The 26,488-nt window shown below is 33.1% G+C and overlaps 1 long non-coding RNA gene across 4 annotated transcripts; it reads right to left on the bottom strand.

Annotated features, from left to right (window-relative positions):
- LOC105167771 lies at positions 10,124-21,632 on the bottom strand. 4 transcript variants are annotated; one of them, XR_002287721.1, is made up of 7 exons: positions 20,721-21,629; positions 19,399-19,541; positions 19,079-19,297; positions 18,411-18,601; positions 17,092-17,250; positions 14,541-14,649; positions 10,124-14,401 (listed from the first exon to the last, which is right to left on the bottom strand). It is a non-coding gene; the product is annotated as an uncharacterized LOC105167771 (long non-coding RNA). The 4 variants fall into 4 exon arrangements; XR_002287722.1 differs by lacking the exon at positions 14,541-14,649 and adding an exon at positions 17,341-17,588 and having other exon boundaries at positions 14,286-14,401; positions 20,721-21,632; XR_002287723.1 differs by lacking the exon at positions 14,541-14,649 and having other exon boundaries at positions 14,286-14,401; positions 20,721-20,910; positions 20,979-21,627.

Below are 26,488 nucleotides of genomic sequence, written 5' to 3' on the forward strand. Positions count from 1 at the left end.
TAAAGGGAGTATCTGGAAATTGGGTGGTTGGAGCAAATACACGTTAATTGGTGAAGGATTGTTGTGTTCCAGCATTAAAAAATATTATTTCCTTTATTATTATTTCACTTGTTGTTTGTCATTAATAGTTATTTTTCCACACAAAAATAATAAATTTTATTTCGATTAGTATTTCATATTTATGTTTTTAAAAAATAAAAAATACATTTAATAAATATTTTTTGTAGTTATTTCAGAAGCAAAAGCTGACACTCTAAAACACTTTCGAAGAGTCAGAGGCCAAACACTCTCAAATTTTATTTTTGATTCCTAAATTATCGTGTAACGAATTTGGTGCGTATTTGTTTAAACAAATTTGGTAAGTTTGTATGAATTATAAATATTAGGTATTAAAAGCATGAACGTGAAAATTTGGAGACAAAAAAATGAATATAGAGACGAAAGAAGTAGTTTTATTTATTTTCAAAGGTATTTGTTTAAATTCAACTCATATAAAATTTTTAATAAGGTTACTGTAGTCATTATAAGAATCACTTATTCTTTTACAGATGTACTAGGAAAAATATTTCAATTAATTTATTATATTATAAATCATGTTTTCGATTTTGGTTATAATTTATACAGATTTGGTCCAAGATTTGATTGTAGGACCAATTACTATAAAAGTTTGTAAATATTAGGATTAAAAATTTGTGACAAGATATGTAATTCACCCATTCTTTTCAATTAAATAAAAAAAATTAATTTTATTTGTTTCAATTAAAAATATAGAAAGAATAGATCTATATGTTTCAATTAATATTATCCAACAATTATTTTCAAAGGTATTTGTTTTTAATTGCATATCATATATATATAATCATATTATATTATTATTTCGTTCCTATATAAGTTATTGCGCAAGGATTTGGTCTTTAATTTGTATATTTAGGGAAAATTACGTAATAACTCATGTGTTATGTTAAAATTATATAAAATTTATTTGTGTTAAATAAATAGTCATACAAGATCCTGTGAAATTTGAAATCCTGCAAAAAAGACCCCCTTCCTCCAAAACTAATGGAAGGTGTTAGAGTAGGGGTCTTTTTTTACCCTATTTCAGTTTTTTTAGTAGTACAATGGTCCAAAATACCCTTCTCTTCTACTACATATGCAACTTGTATATTATTAATTAAATTAAATTATTATTTAATTTGAATTTAGTTTAATATTTATTTATAAAATATAAAAATACCTAAAATTTCTATCAATTTTTTAACTTATATAAAATGTTATATTAAAACTATTAAATTATATTTAAATTAAACATTTAATATTTTTTTTTATTTTTAAATTTTATTAAATTAAATGCTTTACTAAATTATTATTTAATTTTAATATATTTTAATATTTATTTATAAAAATATACTAAATAAATGTAAAAATATTTTTTTCAATTTTTAAACTTATATAAAATATTATATTTAAATTAAACATTTAATATTTTTAAATTTTGTTAAATTAAATAATTTTAATTAATTTTTATTCTTCTCCATTGTCTTCTCCGACGCCAACGGTGATGAAAATTGATCTTGTTGGAATCGTCTCGACGAGAGAATCGAATGGTGGTAGTATCAATTCTGATTCGTCCAAAAGCCTGCAAAACGGCGGCGACAAATTTCACGACAGAAATAAATTTAAAATTTTTTAATTTCAGCAAAAATTTGATGAAAATAAGCAAGGTTGGTCTCATTTGAATCTTCAGGTTGAGGCGAGTCTAATGGTGGTGGTCCCAAGCCGGAATTCATCCGAACGACGATGAATAGAAGTCAAGAAGCTTTGACGGTCCTACTCGGAGCCCAGTCTTTCCGATCAATGAAAGTTCAAATTGATGGTTCGCCTTAAGGAGAGGATTCCAATGGTGTAAACTATGGCCAGAAATTCTTTCAAATGACGCAGGAATTTTAGAGGGAAGATTTTGAAAAAATAGTATATATAATATACATACGTTATATATAATGTATATATAAATATATATAAATAAAAAATATATTTAAATTACTTAAGATTTGGACCGTTTATTTTTTACATTCATCAATGATTGTTATAAAAAGGATATAACGGTCAATTTAGCAAAAATTTAACGTCATTAGAGTTTATCTAATGAAAGGGGAGAGTATGCAACATTTTGAAAAACATGGGTTTTTTTGCCTATTCTTTTAACACAGGGAGTTTTTAGCTAAATTTTGGGGTTTATGCAATTTTTTCGTATGTTTATTGTCAATTTATTCCAAAATTTGTTAGTATAACCAAATTTATAAGAATTTGTATAAATTAAGGATCAAAATCATGACACAAAAACTTTAGGAACAAAAATAAAAATAAAAATTTACACTCTTGTTTTTGTTCTGAAATAGCTAGCACTTTTTTTGTGTTAAAAAAAGCCAAAAATTTCGTCTGTAATTGCCCTTATATTGTATCTAAAATTACTATATTTGATTTTTTTTATTTTTTATTTTTTGTATTTTCTCTCTTCTAAAAATATAAATTCTTTTATTCTTAAATATATTTATATTAAGTATAAAAAATTACATTACAAAGTCTAATATACTTAATTTTGTTTTGAAATTTAGATAAATATTCAGCAATTATAATAATTATAAGTTATAAATTAATTTAAATATAATAATTATATAATTTTAAATCATAATTAACTAAAATATATATTTAAATTAATTTAAATACAATAATTATTATAATTATTTAAATTTATTCTTAATCAACTAAAATATATATTTAATTAACTGAAGTCGACGAGTTTAGTTGTAGTCACTTTTAGAACGGCGATGTCATCAAATTTAGGGCCGATGATGGGGTAATGTTGCCCCCGCTCTATCACCCCCATCTAGTCACCATTTCCCCATTTGGAGGGGTTGGGGTGGCGGTGGTTGTGGAGGTGGTGGGGTTTTTTTTTTACTTTTTTTTATATATAATTATATTTTTAATTATTTGTTTAATTTAAATTTTTTATTTTTAAAATCTCACAATTGAAATTAACTGATCAGATCTGGCAATCATTATTTAATAAATTCAACGGTCATTAAGATAAGAAATAATACATAATAAAAAAGCATCGCAGTCATATAAAAAGAAAAAACTAACGTCGTTGAGTCAATTTAACAGAAAGGACCAAGTAAACAATATTAATAAAATATAGGAGAATTTTTCGCCTATTTTTAAAGCGAAGAAGAGTTTATAACAAATTTTTTAAAACATCGAGAAATTTTAAGCATTTAAGCCCCTTCTTTAGACAACATAATTCACCCCTTATTTACAACAGTTATTCATTTTTTTCACATAACTTAAAATATCACCAATCATATTTTTTTATTGCCTTTTATAATTTTTCTGAATAAACATATTTATATAAGGAATAATTTTTATTTAATTCTTTAAGTTAAGACACTTAGTTCTCATATCTGGACCTCTTTTGGTCCCAAAACATTCTTGAAATCAATCATCTCCATCAGTGAGGAGGGAAAAAAACATAATTAATCCAATAAAAGTCTAAAATTGACAATTTCGATCGATTTTCTACAAATTTTTAAATAATAAAAGATTTTCAATGCTAATCTTAATTGATTCTCTTATAAATTTAGTCTATTTAATGTTATGTGCAAGTTATTAAGTGTTATCATTTTTTGCATTTTGTCCCCAATCTGTTCCCATGAGATTGCATATTTATTTATGTTTTTACAAAAGGATAATTTATAAATTGGAGACTTTTGGTCGGAGTCATCAATTTTGATCAATTAACTCAGAGTACTCATTACAAAAAACTAAAATTATCGTGCATACAATCAAATAATAAGAGATTTCTTTATAAAGCTTCATTTATTGTTATATAAATTTAATCTTAAGAAAATATATATATATATTTTGTGTATTTATTTATCACTTTTCTATCTATTACAAAAAATTTGGAGATTAAAATTGATGAGGGGTCGAACATGAGAAAAGTGCTTAATTTATTAAACCAAAACCAAAACTAAATAATATACTTATTGACTTTTGTTTTATACATTTAATTTTAAGAAAAATATATTTCTTGGCATATTTATTTACTTTTTACAATAAAAAATTCGTTTCTATTTAATCATAATTTAAATTCTAATGCAAGAGAAATTGGGCTTGCTCCCCTACCTTCAATTCTAGTCAAAATAAAGGAATTATTTCAATTTGGCCACTGTGTCATTTGTTTCCATGGTTGGACCTCACCAATATATTATACATTTATTTTGTGTTTTTAACTAAAATTATCTTAACTTATTATTTTATAATTTTAGCATTAAGGAAAATATATATATTTTTTGCATATTTATGTATTAATTTTCTATTTATAATTTTAACAAAAAATCTCATTTCTATTTAATGTTATTTGCATAATTTTTAATTACATGCAAAGAATTACGGGATTATTTGCACCTTGCCATCAATATTTTTATAAGGAGATAATTTTAATTTGGCTCGGGAGATAATTTATATTTTGATTTAAGGACTTTTGGTTCTCATGTTCAGACCTTTTATTAATTTTTTATTTATATTTTTAACAAAAATAAAGTCATTTTCACTTAGCATTTTTTTTATAATTTAATTTTTTTTATTATTAATAAATGCATCAGATGTATTGAATCATTTGCATTTTGTCCCCAACCTTTTTAATAAGTTAAGCACTTTTTGGTTTGCATGTTCGGATATGCGGATATATTTTTCCCAATACTAAATTTATGAAGAAATAAATTAAAATTAACAAAAGTAAATGAATATTAAAATTATTTAATATTTCAGTTAATATTCTATACATATAAAAAATAAAAAGATAAGTTTAATTTCGATTTAATAAAGTTAGCCTCATCAATTTTCTTCCCCAAATATTATTTGATAATTTAATTAATCTTACGAAACAAAAACATAAATAATCTCTTTATAAAAATATAAAATAAATATGTAACACATTAATGAGGTACAAACATGACAATAAAAGTTCTAATGGGCCAAATTGAAAATACTCCATTATAAAAAGCAAATGGTCCATGCATCTCTTGCATTAATTGATGATAAAAAATTTATATTATGAAAATAATATTAAATATAAATAAATACACAAAAATATTTTTTTTATGACATAAAAGAATAAATTAATGTCAACAAAAATAAATAAGTATAGAAATCTCTAAATAAAATCAAGTAATCTATGTCTATCTTATACATAAAAACTATGAATGATAACTTTGATACAATTTTTATTAATAAATAAAAATTTGTTAAGAGACAAAGTTTCAATTAAAAAAAACAAAAGAAGAAGAAAAGATCTGATAACCCTAAATTCCTTTAAACTACATAGATAGACATTTATACCCTTTAGGACTATTTTTATTAATAAATGAGAATTAGTTATAAAAGGATAGTACTACCTAAATATACTATAGTTTATTTTACTATAAAGTTGTCCATGGAGCACAAACATAAAATATTGAAGCTAAAACTTTAATAAATAACAAAATATATTAAAGAATAAGTATTATAAAATCACGTAAAAATTTATCACCTTTATTAGAAGTACCCCTCAATTTGTTTACTAATTCATTTCTATTTCTTTCTTAAAGTTGGAGTAGGAAAGGAAGGGAGTTAGAACTAGATGTTCTCACCATGTAAAGTGAATCCTAAGTTTCTTTTCCATCCTTAGGTCAGCAAGTCGTTTTCATTCCCTGCCAAGTCTATCTGGTTGCAATGTTGTTGTCAGAGGATGGTAAAAAGCGATGAACTTCGACCTGGGTCCAAGCACGCGGGTTGGGACTATAAAATCGATGATGCTTGGGCTTTGCGGCCAGGCTAGGAATTAAATTCGAGTTTGCGGCCGGGCTTGAAATGGAATTCGAGTTTACGGTCGGGCTGGGGGTTGAAAATCCCCTTCTTGTGGGTGCTAGCAGGCAGGGATTTGAGCTTGAGTTTTGTAGTTGGGCGAGGATTCAGAAATCTTAGCCTTGTGTTGCGTTGTGAATGAAAATCCCAGTCCCGCAATCTTTGAGGGCAGTGACCTTATTTTGTGCTGAGTCAAGAGAGGACTCTTTGCAGAGACGCTCGGTCCACGAGAGGCGTGGTTCCGATAGTTTGGGGCAACCGGCCCATGGGCGTTTAAGTTGGTTCAAGTGTGAACAACCGCAGCGGCGGGTATGAGTGTTTGCCGAGGACGGCAACACCTCGAGTGGGGGAGAGAGTGTGAAGCGTGCACACATACTCCACACTTCAGTCGTTCCAAATCAATTCGAGTGTATTTGAGGCACTGTTTTGAGGGACATCAGAGTTTCAGAGGCGCACTTGACGGGACTTGAAGCACAGTTTGCTACCCACCCGTTTGAAAAGTCGTGAAGAGAGTACAGAATGCGTGTACAGACTTCCGACCTGTGGTATTTTCATTGTAAATTGAGTGTATTCAGACACTACCTGTGGGGGCAAACAGTCAGTGAGCAACAGTTCGGAGAGAGTGTAGCAGCGTACACAGACTCCATTATCGATTGAGCGACATTGGGGAAGAGAGTGTAGAGGAGTACACAGACTTCCAACTTGAGCAGACAATGAGAAATGCAGTGCATTGAGGCACGATTGTGGAGAGCTACCCGCCACTTTGGGAAGAGAGTGCAGAGGGAGGCACAGACTTCCGCTTTGAGTTTTCGTGAGGAATCGAGTGCGTTTGAGGCACTATGTTTTGTGGGGGAGCTTAGCACAGATTTGGGAAGAGGGTGTCGACGAGTACACGGACTTCCACTTGCATTGAGATGATCATATCAGGTGCGGCAGAGGCACCGTTTGTGGGGAGATCACGTGGGGTGCTGAAGAGGCACTTCACGACCGAAGTGCTCGAAAGAGTAGGAGGACGGTCTGGTGTCGCGCGATACTGAGAGAGAGTATTGGGCACCGCATACACCTCAATCCTTCGTGTATGTGTTGACGAGGACGTCAACGGATCGAGTGGGGGAGAATGTCACTGGCTGCTCCTTGGGCAAGACGGCCGGCAGTGACTTGCGGAGTACGTGCGGGCGGCTAGGGGAGGCCGGCCGGCACGCAGGTGCGCAAACGGCCTACGAGCAGAGACTCTTACCGATTGGGGATTGCAAAACTGTTCGTATGGGAACTTCCTTGATGTGTGGGGATGCTATCCGCCAAGTATGAAGTCATTCCGAGGACGTTTGGGCAAGGAGATATAAGGGCGACGATCAGGCGCCACCCTGCGCGCGAGCAGGAGAGAAATGCGTGAAGCAGAGTGCTTTATCTTTCGAGATTTGCAAAACTGTTTCTATGGCGAGATCCTTGGAGTGTTGGGAACACCTCCAAGATGTTTCAGAGGTAGACGGTTCCGTTTGGGTAGAAAACGACGATGATCTTCAGAGTCTGCCAGTGCAGTGGCGAGACTGTAATTTCAGAATATTGCGTGGGCAATTCCTCAGCGATGGATGATCGGATGGGGCTGAAATTCAAGAGTTATGATGTAGAAGTCGTAGGCTACGCTACGGTTCAAGCGGCACGTGATTTGGACATCGGTTGAGGGAGATACGAAAAAGGTGCGCTCCTCAACCCCTTTCAATGTCTACTGCTGGAAATAGGAAAAACTTTCTTAAGCCTATTATAAGGGGGGTATGATGCGGTGAGCTCCAGCCGGCCCTCCCCGTGCACGACGGCAGTGGCGGTAGGCAACGTCGGCACTAAATGAGCATCTCTTGGGGGCATGTTGGGGGCCTCCAAGGGCCGGCTCTAGGCATCTCAAAGGAGTGTTTAGAGTCCCCGAAAGGCATGGGAACCGGACGGGCAGCGTAGGGCCAGGACGGCCTACGTTGGGCACAAATGCGGCCGAGAGGTTCCGTGTGACGTGCAAGGTTGCTCCGCGGGCTGCGAGATATTTGGGGCAACACCTCTCGTGCGAATGGGTGATCGAGGCAAGCACTCCAAGACCTCGTGATCCAACTCATGGCACGCGCTATCGGGTTCTAGCCGTCCATGGGGGTCCGTTGGCCAAGATGAGCGGTCATGGAGCGACGCCGCATTGTGGGCAAGTTATGTAGCCACGCCGAAAGGCAAGAAGGCATGTCGGGCATGCCATGCGGGATTAAGGCAGGATGTCGGCATATCACGTGGGCCTCGGACTTAAGGTGCGGTCCTACTCGGGCGAGGCATAAAAGACGGCCACGACGAAGGCGTGCGCCAAGGATGCCCCGAGTGTGCATTGGACATGAGACGGGCGTTGCGGGCGCATGCGGAGCGCCGTAATGCCGAGGCAGAGCGAGGATGCTCCTTGCCATCGAGGGATGCGTCGGCGGGTTCCGAGATTGTGGGCGAGACGCATGGCGGCAGACTAGCTAGTCGGGGCCGGCCGCTAAGAGACGCTAAGGCGTGCGTGCCGAGAGCCTCGGCGAACATGGGCATTTTGGATAGGCGAGCGCAAAGGCACGCGGTGCCGCGCAGGGATGCGTTCAGATGTCGTGCTAGCGAGCTTCAGTGTCGAAGACACGCGACGAACAGTCGGTAAACTCTGAGATGTGCGAAGGCTGGTCGAAGGTTGGGTGAAACCTGAGACGCCGCACGGGCGAAAAATATATTCCGCTGCGTGACCAGAGAGTCCGCCCGTGACAGTGTCTAATGAAAATATTGGGAAAAAATCATAATGTAAAAGATAGACAAGAGTAATATTTTTAAGAGTTTTACAATATAAGGGAGAAAAGGAGGAAAACATAGTCTTTTTGTTGTAACAACCTAGCAATCATCATCTTACAATCTAAAACTCTTTTTGGAACAAAGCAAGGATTCTTACAAGGTTATATTTTGGTTGAATGTGTAACCTACTCACCACAAAGCTAAAGAAGGTAGAGCAACAATAGAGTTTCAACACTTGAAACAAATTCAAACAGGCAGCAAGGTGTTGAACCGAAACAATTAACATGCCACAATGCAGAAAAAGATCATGAATGCCACAAGGCAAGTTACCTATTCTCTCTATGCTGGTAAATAGACTATAAGTTATCCAAAACCTCTTCACATGTCATTCCAGTTATGAGTTACAAAAGCCTGTTTTTGTAGGGGCCAACTAACTTTACCCAGAATGTAGAGGTCATGAACTCTCCAAGCTATCAATTAACTGATTTTAGCATATGCTCTCTCAGAAACACCACAATCAATTTTAACATCTATACAAGGATTCAAACACATCAATCCAAGTTCTGGTGAAAAAGAGTAATAATAACCATTTAGATAAAAATCCACCTAACACAATAATACAAGAGTTAAATCTGACTCCTATAACTTCCAACTGTAATGTGTCAAAAACTATCTCATAACTTACACTCCCAACTTCCACAAAACTAGGGTAACTTAACATCAGTATCCTTTTCAGTTACTTTGTTATCGTTTATAATCATCTGATGTATTCATAAGAAAATATAAGCATGTCTAGTTATTGATTACATTTGTGAAAAATATATTATATATCCACCTACTCCTGGGAGCACACTCATCAAAGGCCATACCATATTTCATAAACATGCTGAAGGCAAACTTGCAAACAAGTGTTCTGTGTAGAGTGAAGAAGAAACATGACCTTAATAACAAAGTGCATAAAGGAGCTATCAACAGATAAAAGATTACCTCCATTTTCTGATACTGGATCCAACACTGAGTAATGAATAATATTTTGATTAGATAAAATCAAGTAATCTTTGTCTATATTATACATAAAAACTGTAAATAATAACTCAATACTCTTTTCAATAATAAATAAAAAATTTTCAAGAGACAAAGTTTTAATAGAAAAAGAAACTATCTGATAATCCTAAATCCCTTTAAACTACATAGATAAAAGTGTGAGACCATATTTATACACTTAAAAAGACTATTTTTATTAATAAATGAGAATTAGTTATAAAAGAATAGTACTACCTAAACTTTAACTGAAAAGACGACTATTTAGTAGTTCTAATGTTTTTAGTCAATTAAAACTTATTAAAGAGGCGAGTGATACTAAATATTTTTTTAATAAAAAGCAGTATCTTATTAATCTACATATGATAACATTTGATTATAAAGTTGTTGATGGAGCATAAACTTAAATAACTAAAGCTAAAACTTTAATAAATAACAAAACATATTAAAGAATAAATATTATAAATCACCAAAAATTATCAAACTTCCTGTGTTCGAAGTACCCCTCAATTTGTTTATATTAATCCATTTCTATTTCTTTCTTAAGGTTGGAGTAGGAAAGCAGAGTTATAACTGGATATCCTCACCGTGTAAAAAGAATCCTTGTTGACTAGCACTCGAAGGTTTATTTCCATCCTTAGTTCAGCAAGTGTTTTCATTACCCGCCAAGTTTTATGGAGTGGTTGCAATGTTGTTGTTAGAGGATGGTAAAAGTGACAAACTTTGACTTGAGTTCAAGCACGCAAGAGCACAGTGTCTACCACACAAGCAGATTCATTCTATAAAATAACATTGCTAAGTTTACATGTAATATTAATTAATAATGCATCTAACACAACAAAAATAATGGAAAATCATAATGTAAAAAGCTAGAAAAAGTAATATTTTAAGACCATCAAGGACAAAAGACAATTTACATTTTGTCTTTACACTTGGAAAAAGAGACTACAAAGTTTTCAAAAACATCACCACATGCCACTTCCAATTATGAGTTCCAGAAGCTTGTTTTTGAAGAAGCTAACTTAGACGGCCCAGAATGACATAAGCCATGTACTCTCGAGGTTGTAAATTGAAAGATTTTAGCATATGCACTATCAGGAATAGCACAATCAATTTTAACATATCCTCCAAGAGGACCATAACAGTTTCAATATTTTGTTGTAATCTCATACAATTCTCTTTGTGCAGCGAATTTAACCAGTTAAGATTAACTCCACCGTAGTGTTTTTGGGTGAAAAAAATGGACCCCCAGATTGACAAAAGGAAGAGGAAAATAGTATTTACCTAAACTCTTGATCCTATTAGTGAAGTAAACAACAAACAACATTAAATATAAGACATGCAAAATTCCACCTAGCACCATAAAACAATAGTTTAATCTGGCTCCTATAACTTCAAATTGTCATGTGTAAAAAATTATCTCCTACCTTACACTCCCATCTTCGAGAAAATTTGGATAACTTAACAACACTAACCTATACAATAAAATCCTTCGCAATGACTCGAAATAAGCATGCATAGGAGCCTTAAAATATAATTAGTAGATTCCCCATACTAAAACCATGCTTGCCCTCAAGCATGTCCCAATTCAAATATACGAATTATCCAAGTGGCAATTCACAAATTTCCTTTCACGTCAGTCAAGTATATCCCTACAATAACATGACTTAATAGTTTAAGAAGAGACAACAATACTGAGAACAAGCACTTGTAGCATAATATTCAACACACAAGTATTCCATTGACTTTATCAAAATCAAATGAAACAAATCTCAACACTCTCACAAAGGTATCACTCTAATCACTCATAAAGTGTTTAAGAATTTGGGTCCCACTCAAATCAATACATAGCATGTCATTACCATAGGCTTGCTTGTGAATCAAATCTCCTCCACCAACGAAATACAAATTAATGGATGAATCAAAAGGTCTTTCCATGGGTTGTAATGGGGTTTAGGACAAGGTGTGGAAAAACAAAGGTCGAATTGTAGCTTATTAATTCAAAGGACTGAAGCCGACCTAGTTGCTCATCTTTCTCATTTCCCTTCAAATAGATTCAAGTGATTTGAACAATCAAACTACTCAAATGTGGACTCAAATCTTACAAGAATGTGGACTCAAAATGTATTACACAAGCAAGTTCTAGAATGGACACAATAAGTTTGATTCCCTCAATCAAAAGAAATGTACGAGCACTATTTAAGCAGAAGTGCTTAGGTACAAAAGCTCACACAAACGACTTTTGTGTTGATTCTTGAACATTGTTCATTTGATGCAGTCAACGGAACACACTTCACACAACTTATTTTTTTGTATGCCACTAGTGCTCCTTTCTCCTACTTATCACGACTTATACCAAAATATTCTATTTATCCAAGGGATATAACAAGAAAACATTCAGAAAATTCAAGTGCTACCACAAGATAATTCGCATATTTTTCTCAAGATACACCACCAACTTCCTTCACAAGATCGGTGTTCATTAAAAAATATCAACCCCCAAATAAAAATTTTGAATCCTCACACACATTCCTACAGAGTAATTCCCTAGATTGACAAAAGAAATAGGAAAGTAGTATTTAAGAGTTTTACGATGTATGGGGGGAAAGGAGGAAAACATAATCTTTTTGTAACAACCTAGCTATTGTCGTCTTACAATCTAGAACTCTTTTTGGAACAACCTAGGATTCTTACAAGGTTATATTTTGGTTGAATGTGTAACCTACACACCCAAAAGCTAAAGAATGGAGAGCAACAGTAGAGTTTTAATACTTGGAACAAATTCAGAAAGTCAGGCAACAATGTGTTGAACCGAATCAATTCACATGCCACAATAGGAAAGTAGTATTTAAGAGTTTTACGATGTATGGGGGGAAAGGAGGAAAACATAATCTTTTTGTAACAACCTAGCAATTCTCATCTTACAATCTAGAACTCTTTTTGGAACAACCTAGGATTCTTACAAGGTTATATTTTGGTTGAATGTGTAACCTACACACCCAAAAGCTAAAGAATGGAGAGCAACAGTAGAGTTTTAATACTTGGAACAAATTCAGAAAGTCAGGCAACAATGTGTTGAACCGAATCAATTCACATGCCACAATGCGATCATGAATGCCACAAGGCAAGTTACCTTTTCTCTCTATGCTGGTGAAGAGACTAAAGAGTTATCCAAAACCTCTTCACATGTCATTCCAATTATGAGTTACAAAAGCCTGTTTTTGAAGGAGCCAACTGACTCTGCCCAGAATGGTAGAGGCCAGCAACTTTCCAGGCTATCAATGACTGATTTTAGCATATGCTCTCTCAGAAATACCACAAACAATTTTAACATCTATACAAGGATTCAAACACATCAATCCCAATTCTAGTGAAAAACAGTACGATAACACTTTAGACAAAAATCGACCAAACACAATAACACAAGAGTTGAATCTGACTCCTATAACTTCCAACTGTAATGTTTCAAACACTATCACATACCTTATACTCCCAACTTACACAAAATTGGGGTAACTTAACATCAGTATCCTTTCCTTTCTATTTCTCAGTTACTTTGTTATTGTTTTGTATCATCTGATGTATCCACAACGAAATATAAGCATGTCTAGTTATTGATTACATTTGAGGAAAATTATCCACCTACTCTAGGAAGGTGGAATCATCAAAGGCAAATGCCATATTCCATAAACATGTTGAAGGCACAAATAGTACACATGTTCAATTATGTATCAGTAACACCCGGAAAGCAAACGCAACAAATCAAAAACTGCAAACAAGAGTTTTGTGTAGAGTGAAGAAGAAACATACTCACCTCAATAACTAAATGCATAAAGGAGCCATCAAAAGATGAAAGGATTACCTCCATTCTCATACTGGATCCAACACCGAATAATAAATAATATTTTGATTAAATAAAATTAGGTAATCTTTGTCTATATTATACATAAAAACTGTGAATAATAACTTAACTCTTTTTAATAATAAATAAAATTTTGTCAAGAGACAAAGTTTTAATAGAAAAATAAGCTATCTAATAATCCTAAATTTCTTTAAACTACATAGACAAAAGTGTGAGAAGACATTTATACCCTTAAGGACTATTTTTATTAATAATGAGAATTAGTTATAAAATGATAGTACTACTACCACCTAAATATAATTTTAGTAGCTTTTAACTGAAAAGACGACTATTAGTAGTTCTAATTTTTTAAGTCAATTAAAACTTATTAACGAGGTGAATAATACTAAATAGCTTTTAATAAAAAAAATTATCTTCTTAGTCTACATATGATAACATTTAATTATAAAGTTGTGCATGGAGCATAAATGTAAAATAATAAAGCTAAAACTTAATAAATAACAAAACATATTAAAGAATAAATTTTTTAAAATCACCAATTAAAATACAATCTACCTGTGTAGAAGTACCCCTCAATTTGTTTATTAATCAATTTCTATTTCTTTCTTAAGGTTGGATTAGGAAAGAAAGGAGTTATAATTGGATGTTCTCACCATGTAAAGTGAATCCTTGTTTGGAGGGTTTTTTTCATCCTTAGTTCAGCAAGTGTTTTCATTCGCTGCCAAGTCCTATCAAGTGGTTGCAATGTTGTTGTCAGAGGATGGTAAAAGTGACAAACTTCGACCTGAGTCCAAGCACGGAAGAGCACAGTGCCTACCACACGAGTAGATTCATTCTATAAAATAAAATTGCTAAATTTCATCTAATAGAACGAAATAATGGAAAATCATAATGTAAAAAGATAGAAAAGAGAAATTATTTTTATAAACATGAAGGACAAAAGACAATTTACCTATTGCCTTTATGCTTGAAAAAAGAGACTGCAAAGTTCTCAAAAACGTCACCACATGTCATTCCAATTATGAATTCCAGAAGCCTATTTTTGAAGAAGCCAACTCCGACTGCCCAAAATGGCAGAGGCCATGAACTCTCGAGGTTGTATATTGAAAGATTTTAGCATATGCACTATCAGAAGTAGTACAATCAGTTTTAACATATCATCCAAGAGGACCATAACGGTTTCCACATTTTGTTGTAATCTCACGCAATTCTCTTTGTGTAGCGAATTTAACCAATTAAGATTAACTCCACCTCAATGTTTTTGGGTGAAAAAAAAAATGGACTCGTAGATTGACAAAAGGAATAGGAAAGTAGTATTCACCTAAATGCTTCTCTTGATCCCATTAGTGAACTAATTATTAGAAACACAAATGCAGGGGCTGAAAACGACAACACACAATATTAATTATGAGACAAGCTAGCTTTGAACTTTAGACAAAAATCCACCTAGCCCAATAACACAAGAATTTAATCTGGCTCCTATAATTTCAAATTGTGATGTATAAAAAATTATCACCTACCTTACACTCCCATCTTCTTGGAAATTGGGGTAACTCAACAACACTGACATATACAATAAAATTCCCCCCAATTACTCAAAATAAGCACGCATAGGAGGGTTGAAATATATTTTATCAAATTCCCCACACTGAAACCACGCTTACCCTCAAGCATGTCTCAATCAAAATTCACGAATTATCCAAGTAGCAAGTCTCAAATTTCCTTTCCTATTAGTTAAATATACCCCTAGACTAACATGACTTAATAGTTTAAGAAGAGATAGCACTATTGAGAACAAGCACTTGTAGCACAACATTGAACACACAAGTATCCCATTGACTTTATCAAAATCAAATGAAACAAGTCTCAACACTCTCACAAGGGTATCACTCTAATCACTCGAAGTGTTTGAGAATTTGGGTTCCACTCAAATCAATACATAGCATGTCATTACCATAAGCTTGCTTGTGAATCAAATCTCCTCCACCAAAAAAATTCAAATTAATGCATGAATCAAAGGGTCTTTCCATGGGTTGTAATGGGGTTTAGGACAAGGTGTGGAAAAGCAAAGGTCGAATGTGGCTTATTAATTCAAAGGAGTGAAGCCGACCTAGTTGCTCATCCTTCGAAGCTCATTTCCCTTCAAATCGATTCAAGTGATATGAACAATCAAACTACTCAAACTTTTCATTTTCTATTTCTGTTTCTCTTCCTTTTTCAGAACCTTTTCTTCTTTCTTTTTTTTCCCCTTCTTTTCCTTCCTTCTTTCTTTCTTTGTGTTTGATCATTTTTTTCATTTCCTCCTTTCCATTTCTTTCTTTCATGTTTCTCTTCTCTTTCTTTTTTTGAATCTGTTCCTCTTTCTTTTCTTTTTTCTTCTTTTTTTTCTTTTCTTTTTTCTTCTTCTTTCTTTTCTTTTCTTATTTTTTTTGGTTTCTTCATTTCTTTCTTTCTTTTCCTTGGGGCTAGGAAAGCAGCCCTCGTATACAACTTGAATCATTTCATTCACTTATTTTCATGTCAATTTACAAGCAACCAAGCCGACAACATCCCTTGAATGGGTTCAAAAGTCACTTGAGGAAATAACAAAGAAGGAGATAATTTGGCTTATCATGTGGTTTAACCAAGAAAAGAAAAGCCAAGGCTCAAATGAGTTTTTCTATGCGTGAAGTCAAGGTAGGCTGTTTTCAGGTTAATGGGGTTTTCCTAAGTGCCCTTATCACTTTCATACACCAATCTTACAAGAATGTGGACTCAAAATGTATTACACAAGCAAGTTCTAGAATGGACACACTATGTTTGATGCCCTCAATCAAAAGAGATGTAGCAGCACTATTTAAATGGAAGTGCTTAGGTACAAAAGCTCACACAAAGGACTTTTGTGTTGATTCTTGAACATTATTTATTTGATGCAATCAATGGAACACACTTCACACAACTTATTTTTTTTATATGCCACTAGTGCTCGTTTCTCCAACTTATCACGACTTAAACCAAAATATCCTAATAATCTAAGGGATATAACAAGACAACATTCAGAAAATTCATGTTCTACCACAAGATAATTCGCATATTTTTTCTCAAGACACACCAACTTCCTTCACAAGATCGGTGTTCAATAAAAAATGTCAACCCCCAAATAAAAATTTTGAATCCCCACATATCCACATTCCAATAGAATAATTCCCTGGCTGATCTAATTCTATTGTCACAGTGAATAATAGGCTCTAATTTCTTGTTACTTTATTACAAGAAAGATTGTCAATCAAGTCAATCTAATCCAATAGGAGTAATATCTCATAACCTGTACAGAGCACAAGTCACTCAAATCTTCGTTTATTTTTCTGAAATAAGTAACTACATTCTGTAGAACTTTGCATCTCTTTCTAATCTTATTCTATTGTCAGCATGTATTAATTAGAAATGATGAGCTAAATAAACTAAAAGAATAGATGAATTTAAGCATAGAAAATTTTTCTACATATGAGAACTGCGAAACTTACCTTCAAGAAGATCACAAACTAAAACTACAACGCATAAGTAACGGGATCGCCTTAGCATAACTTTTGCCTTGAAACCTTGCTCTATCCTGCCTTTCTGCTGTGCAATTAATCGATGCCATTTGATCGCTTAAGCAAATCCTTTGCTCCTAGAACAGCACTCTGCAATAATGGGATGGGTTACTTTGTTGGAGTCGAACAAAATTGGAAATTTATATAATGTGGAATTATCATACAGAAATGTACACCTACCCATTTCACAAGCTGATTAATCATTTCAAAAGTTGTGTTGTAGTATGACTACCTACGGAAGGTATGATAAATGATTGTTGTATAGACATGCTGTGAAATTTACAGTATAAACTTCTTCCATACTATTGCAAAAGTATTTATTTCTGCATTCCGGAATCCTAGTCAGTGCATCAAATCTCTCAATTCATGCTGCTGAGCATATCTCTGCCTGCTAACATTCTAGGATGGAAAAACCATCACCAGCATTTCTGCATTGCAGGAATTGTTACATTTCTCAACTACGGATCTGATAACTGGCAACATTCATCCCATATAATTCACATGGATTGCACATACATAAGTTACTATTCCTTCCATTCTTAAAGATAAAAGCTATACAACAACATAATGGCTAGGTTTTCTAGATATCAAATACAAAATATTCTTTAGCAAGCAGTCATCACAAGATGAAGGCAACATGCTGAAGGACCAAATAAAGAACGTATCTCCAAGATTGAAATGAAGTATGAGGGTACTAGTAAAACCCATATTTTACGACAAACAACAATACAACAGCAGCCAGAAGAATATCAATGTGATTCAAAAGAAAATGAACATGAATAAGCATTCTAACTGGCTAAAGAAGGGCAGCAAATAAGTTTTGGAGAGTTCCACATAAGAATTCCATTTGTCCAGTAACAAAGAAACACTGTCCAATTCCTAGTATCAAAGTACATGAACTGTTATATATTTAATAATGTGGGACAGTGAATCAATATCTTGACATCTTTTTTGAACTCTATTAATATGACCCCTCTGGTATGCGCTTCATATAGATCAAATCTCCTAACAGGAGTTTTGTGTTTTTTTCCTTTTTACAGGAGCCCAATTCAATTAATAGTGCAGCCAAACCTGCTCACTGCAGTTGGGACTTTCCACTCAGAAGAGTAATAGCACATCAACAATTGGCTTTCAAGGAAAAGCAGGTATATACGGCCTAGTTCACTACCATGAAGTAAACTAAGAATGAGAACAACTGGCACAAGGATCACAATAACGAAAATAACAAATCTGCAGGATTTCATTTTTACATCTGGCTTGCTGAAGGCATTTCCTCTTTTGTTCATAATCACTTCCACGCAAGTCTGACTCCTGCAAGCCCTCATCCATAGCAGATGCCTCGAACTTGGCATAACTAATCCACACCTTCAAATGTTTTGTGCGGTTCAAAAGCCTCTCGTCTTTCATATTCAGCATCAGATGTCTCAAAGTCAATATATGCCTGTCACCGAATAAATAGAAAATCAATACACATTGATTTGATTCATCAAATCTACAGCAGAGGCTGTAGAGCTATATAGCTATATTTGAAAAAAGGCCAGATTCGATTCTTACAAAATAACAAAATCCTAATTGACAAAGAAAAAACTCGAAGATGCATACATACAAAAGATTTGAAGGACCAGTTTGATGTTGGTACTTAGTGACATGGCATTATATGCATGAGGCTTGGCTATATGAGCATAGTAGATTCAGAGAGAAAATAGAACCATGTTTTTTCTTAATACATATTGGGGCAAAGTTTGAAGTAAGTGCTTGAGTTAGATAGAATGAACCCTTATATAATGAACTGGTAAAATAAATTATTGCCATCCACTGATCCATTTTGATGGAAGCTAGCATCGAACCGAAGTGTCAACATAGTGTGAGTGAGAGCAGAAAATACCCTTCAAGTTTGGGCGACGCAATGATCAAATACCTTACATAACAGCTTAGGCATGTCTAGCGCACGTTGATCAATTGCAAGCTCAAAAAGAGCTCTAGCTCATTCAATTTCCACGAAGGATCTCTCCAACTCAACAAACTTGCTCCATGCATAGCAGTTCTCTGGTGACCACTCCAAGTATTTTTCATACAGCTTCCTACATCGTTCTAAATTACCAAGTTGCAGCTCTATCTCGACGTACTTCTTAGATATCTGTTTGTAACAAAACAAATTTAGAACACAGTTCACGAAAAAACCACCAAAAGAACATCAAATGAGGAAATAAAGTTGTTATACATCATCTTATGTCACACCTTATCTTTGGGAGCCATGCCAATCGCCGACCCCAAAATTCGCCTTGCTGGTCAATATTTAACTGCCGTATTTAAACTGAACAGCCATCGGCCAAATCTTTGCAAACGAAAATTTGTTATAAGCAATCGTCTTTAGATACAAGCTGTAAAAGTTCAAAGTAAGTCAAGAAAGCATAGTTAAGATCACTTCATGAGAAGGTAAGTCATGATGGCAGCAATCAAGAAAAAAAGAATAATTAGAGAAACAGTAAGCTATGGAAAGCATACAAAGGGTGCTCATTAAAAAACTATGACTATTTGCATGCAATTATTTTTACTCTATCCATCCCAATACTTGATTTCTAAAAACAAGCATGGATAATCTGACGTACCGCATAGAAAATTTCAGGTACAGATTTATTACAGAAAAAAGACTGCAAGACAACAAATTCCAGAAGATGGTCTATTTCAGTTTAACTATATTTCTTTTATGATCAGAAGTATATCTAGGGTTACAACCATAATGGGAGCATTGCATTAGAAAAGTTAAACAGCTAATTAATCTTATTATAATCAATGCACTAAATGTACTCTTCATGTCCTACTGAGAAGATGAGGCACTAAATAGAGGATGTTTGGCCGAGGTGATAATGTGATTTATTTATTTTAACAACTGCATGTACAATACTTCGACATTCGACTAAGATGGACCAAAAATTTGACATCATCGAAACTTAATTAGTGCAGCAACTAATTACATGTGTCACAAAGTAACCTCATAAAGATAAGTGCATAACATTGACAAAATGGCCAAACATATGAGTAACACCATCAACCTGAGAAAGGAAAAGAACTCATTGAAAGTAAAGTTTACTAAACTCTTACCTCTTTAAATTTACTGAAAATCAGAGATAATGTTTCAAGAATCTTACACAAGAATAGAAATGACCTTTAGCCCTCTAAAAGTCGTACCATTTCTTCCTTTATGTAATCACGATAAGTACTTCTTTAACTATAAGAAGTCAAGAATTAAATAACCATACAAAAGGTGCTCGAGTTGTTGTGTACAAGAAACCATATATGCATCTTTAACACAGAATCATGAAATCAACACTATTTAGACAAGAATTTGGTTAACCCTTACACCAGTAAAAGTTGTGGAAATGCTTCCTAATTGTAAGTATTGTGTTCATTTACACAGAATCATCATTTAGCTTTATCCATGGTTTTAATGTGTCTGGACATCCAAGATGAAAAATCAATCATACATTTAGGATCACAAACAAAAGGGTTTTTAATTGGTTTCTTCAGCAACACAGATCTCAGACCCGATTGGCACTCACTTCAAACATATTAGTGAGGTAGGAAGAGAGGGATGGTGTTGAGGGTTTTTATCAGTGGGATTTTTCTTTCTTGGATTTCTTTGTGTTGTGTCCGCCACCTGCTTCCTCTGCTGCTGCATCTCACAGAAAGCAACAAACGGCCACCCTGCGCGCAGTCCACTGTCTCCCCTTCATTGAAGCCGCATAAACCCTTCAGATTCAATCAGATGGAGTCATAAACCCAAACCCTTTCTGTTAATAAAACCACTTAACAGTCACCTTCTTCTCATCACCCTCCACCATCTCCTTGTACTAGGAACTGGGCTAAACATGGGGTTTTGTCCAAATTGCTGTAAAATCGTGAAGAAAGTTTTTAGTCCAAAGGTTGCTGCGGCTAATGGAAAGACACTCATGCCATGGAAATACTGACTGAACTTCAGCATCAGTATCAGCAAACAAGCGTTAATCACTCGGAGAAAAAACCCCAAATTGCAAAACCCCCTCTAAAGCTTTAATCACTCGGAGAAAAAAACCCCAAATTACAAAACCCCCTCCAAAACGTTAACCACTCAGAGAAAAAACCCCAAATTTGCAAAACCCCCTCCAAAGTGTTAATCACTCGGAGCAGAAATCCCAAATTCCAAGACCCTGTCTGCTGATCTTTCCTCTCTCTGGCTGTGGTTTTGAGTGTTTTTCACTCCGCTGTATTTTGGGTGAGAAGCGAAAATGAGAGTGAAAGGCTGAGAATGGGTGGATGGAGGGGCGAGGAGATGGTAAAATGATGGAATTAGGAGGTGATTTTTTCAGGGTTTTTACCGATGGATTTGTTTTTCAGGAGGGGTGGATTTTTTCTTTTGTTCGATTTACCGGTGGATTGGGGGGTTTTTACCGGCAAATTTGTGAACATATTCTTGTATTTTCTTCAATTATTATTTTTCTTGTATAAAGCGTTCTCTCTCTCTCTCTCAATATAAATTGAAATGAGTTTCTCTCTCATAAATATAAAATAGATTTCTCTCTCTCAATATAAATATGAAATGGCTACACCCGGCGGTGCCTTAACTATTCAACAATTTGTTCGCTTTAACTGGCTAAATTGGGACTGGCTAATGGACATAGATTGGGCTACAAGAAAATGGAAAATGTAGCACCCCCTTTGCTACAAGGGCTATACCTACCCTAAACGTCATACTTATTGTAATCCCTGTGTTTATATATATAAATGTACATAATAATTTAATCCATGTGTATACGTAACCCCAACGTCATAATAGGTATTATCAACCCACAACATTATATATATATATACATATCACACACCACAAGGTGATTCGTCACAAGTAATCTGTACGCTTATATTCTCTCCGTACAAATAAAATGTGGTTTGTACTCTAACTGACAAAGAGGAGAAAACTGCATACTGGCCCGACCTGCCTGGGTATAGCGCGTGGACCTATTCTTCAACAGTCAGACACCTCAAAGTCTATTTCTGAAAGAAAATGTCAGCAGGGGAATGAGCCTGCCACTCAGTAAGCAAATAACCAGTCCTATCTATATATGCATGTCAACCATAGCCCAAACAAGATAAAAAAGCAACACGAATGGAATACAATCAATTTAATTCCAACATAATCAACTTTATTACACCACATGACTATCTCAATAATGAGACAACTAACCAAACTCCATTTTTTTCTAGTTTGCTTACCAGAAGGTGATATTGTGTTTTTCCCGCCAACTCAATCTCACCGTTATATAAATTCAAGTGAACCCCCTTGACAGCCGGCTCATCAATCTCGCACATAGCTGTTTCATTTCGCACATAGCATTTTCTTTTCGCACATAGCATCGCATCAAAGCTCTTTTCATTGCGCACATAGCATTTTCTTTTCGCACATAGCATTTCAGACACCCACAACATAACATACAACAAACATGATATTTCAACATATTAGCTCATTCCACGTACACAATGCCATCAATCAATTCAAATCATTCACCACGCATATATTGTCAGATAAAACAATATCAGCTATTAATACCACAAATAAAGAGAACATATATAGATAATACTAATTATTTACTTACCTCGACCTTACAACGTTTCTTTCTACTCTGTCACTAATTGTCAGTCCTTTTACTTCACCCCCGTATCCTATAATGAGTTATACCACATATAATTAATATATCGATAATATCGTAATTTCTTTTAAATATAATATTAAATATTATTTGTACAATTTCTAATAATTATTCAATATTCCATTTCTATCGAAGTACAAATCTTCGTTAATCCTCTTTATTAACATACCATTTATTAACTATAATTTTTGGAATATTTCCATGAATTTTCTACCAATTTCTCGCTATTATATAATTTAATTAAGCAATAATACATAGAATTGCGTATTTGGTTAATCATTCCGATGGAATTACATAAATTGGCTATAGCAACATTCAAATCTAATAAATTTAATAATCTAATTAACCAACGATATTATTTTTATATCCGCTTTGGTATTTAAGTTGGTACTAATTTAAATGGTTAAAATCATAAAGTACTCCGATTAAATAGTATATCACTTAATATAATCAATATTTAATAAATGAACTAGTTAAATAATATAATTACACAAATTAATAAAAATTAAAATAGCAATTTTCTTACCTCCGTCTGTTTTTCTTCTCTCGCAAAAAAATTGCAATTTGCTGTGTGTGTTGTATGTGCATATGTTTGTGTGTATATTAAAAACAACATACAAACTAAAATAAAAAAAAAAGGCAAAGAGGGAGTGAGGCGGTGGGAATTGGGCCCCACCTCCACTCTCAACTCTCTCTCTCTCTACTTATATATATATACATATTATTTTTATATATATAATATTATTATTATTTTATTTATTTAATTAAACTTTTCTCAAAATACCATCTACGTCCTTTCTAATTTTCTTAATTAGAATAAATTGTCCCAAAATATTATAACGAACTCCAATTTAATTCATTCAAATATTATTATATTCCAATTATGGAACATAATTTATTTACTAATTAACTAAGTTTCATAAAAATTTACCAATTAGTCTCCCAATTATATATTATAATTTTTGGGGCGTCACAGAAAGGGCAACACGTTATTAATCTGGCTTGTTGTGGGCTACTGGCTTAATGTATTTATCATATTTGGAAGGAACGAAACTTGAGACGTTTTTAGCAGTTTGAGCAAGAACCGACCGCACTTGCTGGACTCATTATGAAAGAGGTTAGACAGAGGATTCTTAGTGCTTATTTAGCTCGCTTTGTTAGTTCTTGTGCGTTATATAGACTTTGGCGTATCCCTTGGCCTATCGAGGGTGACGCCACTCATTGAGCATTGTTATACTGTACGATTGTACTATGAATTTAATGAAAATTATATTTACTTAAAAAAATATAAATATGAAATGTGGAATGAATTTGTTCGATACGTGTAAATCAACACATCTTTGTTATTAATTTAGTAATTGGTCTTTAATTTTTAATTATTATTTCTTTTAACAAAGTTAATTAATTATATATAAAATGTATTAACTTGGTATATATATATATATAGAATATAGTTCGGGTCAATTAATTTTTCTAATCGAATCTAACCAATTACCCAATTAACCTATTAAATTATTCCGTTCAATCTTCAGTGTAATTTTAAATACATTGATTTTAAATTCTCGTTTGTTTTGATTATGTTGTTAAATAGATTAAATCTCTTTTTTGGTGGAAATGTGATTGTTTTTACAATAATCACTTTCGAAATTGATTTCTATAAAAAAAAAATACATTTTAATAAAAGCAACATGTTTTTTGGTTTTTAATCCTACTTTTAAAAAAAAGAGTTATAAACTAAGAAAAAAAAATAATTCAACGCATCTCAAAATTAAATATTTTTAATAAAATTACTAAAAATTCAACAAATGATCATAATGATTTAATTAATTTGGATTATCAAAAGTTTTTCATTACATACTTTTTAATGCAAAACAACTATGTATATTTTTTAAATCACATTTAGTTAATAACTTAGATGTAAAATATACTTATGTTATATTTTACCTTGATATTTTCATATTCCATATTTTAATTTTACGATAAATTAAAGATACATACAATAAAAAATATATTCATATATACCGTGTCAGTACTGTGTTGTGTCCTAATTTTTTAAAGTTTTTACGTGTCACTATATCCATATCGTATCATGTTCATATCCATGTATTATAATTTTTTACCCCAAAAAAAGCATTAAAAGAATGATAATTAATAAGTCTGGACTCTACACTTTAAAAACTAAAATGGCGCCAAATTTCAAAGTACGTAAGGGCTTTTTGTAGAGCAACAAATAGAAATGAGCAACTTACATGTAATGAAAACAGTCATAGGCGAGTTTTTTAGAATTCATTAAAAAGGCATTTAAAAAGTGGAAATAATATAAGGTAACAAAAATAAATTATAATTGAGACAACATATGAATAAACTAGCCCTTAAATACTAGCTCAAGTTATCAGCAGACATCAATTGATAGCAAAAACATGCAAACGGCACAGATGATCGCCTCATACAGAAGTTGAATGGAACTCAAAGTTCCAACTTCGAATTTGTATGAATGTCGCATATCAATCCAAATCATACATACTGGTTCCTGTATATAGGGTTTGGACTCTAAGCTCAGCATTGGATATAACCTATAAACCAACACAAAATTCTTTGCAACATAATAATGAATTAACCCAAAAACCAACAAAGAATTTATAGCATAACATAATGAAAAAGAAAAAAAATCCCTTGACAATTCATCTATGATATCGTCATATACACATCCAACGGCTTACACATCTCCAGAAATTAAGAGAAGGGAATAACCTTTGTTGCTCTGCAGTAGCCGACATCCATAATTTGTCCAGTGGTATAGGAAGTTTGATTAGTGAACTGACCTTAAGTGGATTTAGGGATTAAATAAATATAATAAAGTACGGACTTGATTTTGTTATGGTTTGTTAGCCAGTTATTTATTAAGTGACAAAAATATCTTTTGAAATTAGTTAAATATGTTCAAGACAGAATTAGAAAAATAGATAAATAAATAAACAAAAGAGAAATATATTTTCTTAAAAATAAATTTATAACAAAGAATAAGTTTGTAAATATTAAGAACAAAAATAGATATTGAACATATAAGAACTATTTTTTATTAAGTTGGTATAATTATTGAGTGAATCCCTTATGCGCATAAAAGTTTCGGTTTAATAAATTAGATGCTAAATCAATTCTGGTACTCATATGAATTTTGATCTAAAAAATTTACTTAAAATCATCCATTGGAAAGATTGCTTTTGGAGTGAAAAACTGGTAGCAAAGTTGTACATATTGAAATTGTCAATTTTTAGACTTTTATTTGATAATTATGTTTTCTCCCTCCTTGTTGGATATAACCCTTTAGCAGAAGCCCTAATTCAACTATTACAGAATATTGGTGGGTTATTAAAACCCTTAAAATTACAAAGCAATAAACAAATAGATCTAAAACAATATTAAAAATAAATTACAAATCTAACAACAGTGTTAAAAAAACAGTAAGAGAATAGATAAGGCCCAAAGAGCCAGATCTGTTGAGCGACAACCCATGGTGTAACACCCCCTACTCGCTACATCTAATTATTACTATTTCATCCTTTCTTTAATCAAAACTCATTCTATAAGTAATTCTCTTTCAACTCGTAAAATAAATTCTAATTTATTAATATAATATATATATATAT

Source organism: Sesamum indicum, linkage group LG8, assembly GCF_000512975.1.
Source record: "Sesamum indicum cultivar Zhongzhi No. 13 linkage group LG8, S_indicum_v1.0, whole genome shotgun sequence".
Classification (NCBI taxonomy): domain Eukaryota; kingdom Viridiplantae; phylum Streptophyta; class Magnoliopsida; order Lamiales; family Pedaliaceae; genus Sesamum; species Sesamum indicum.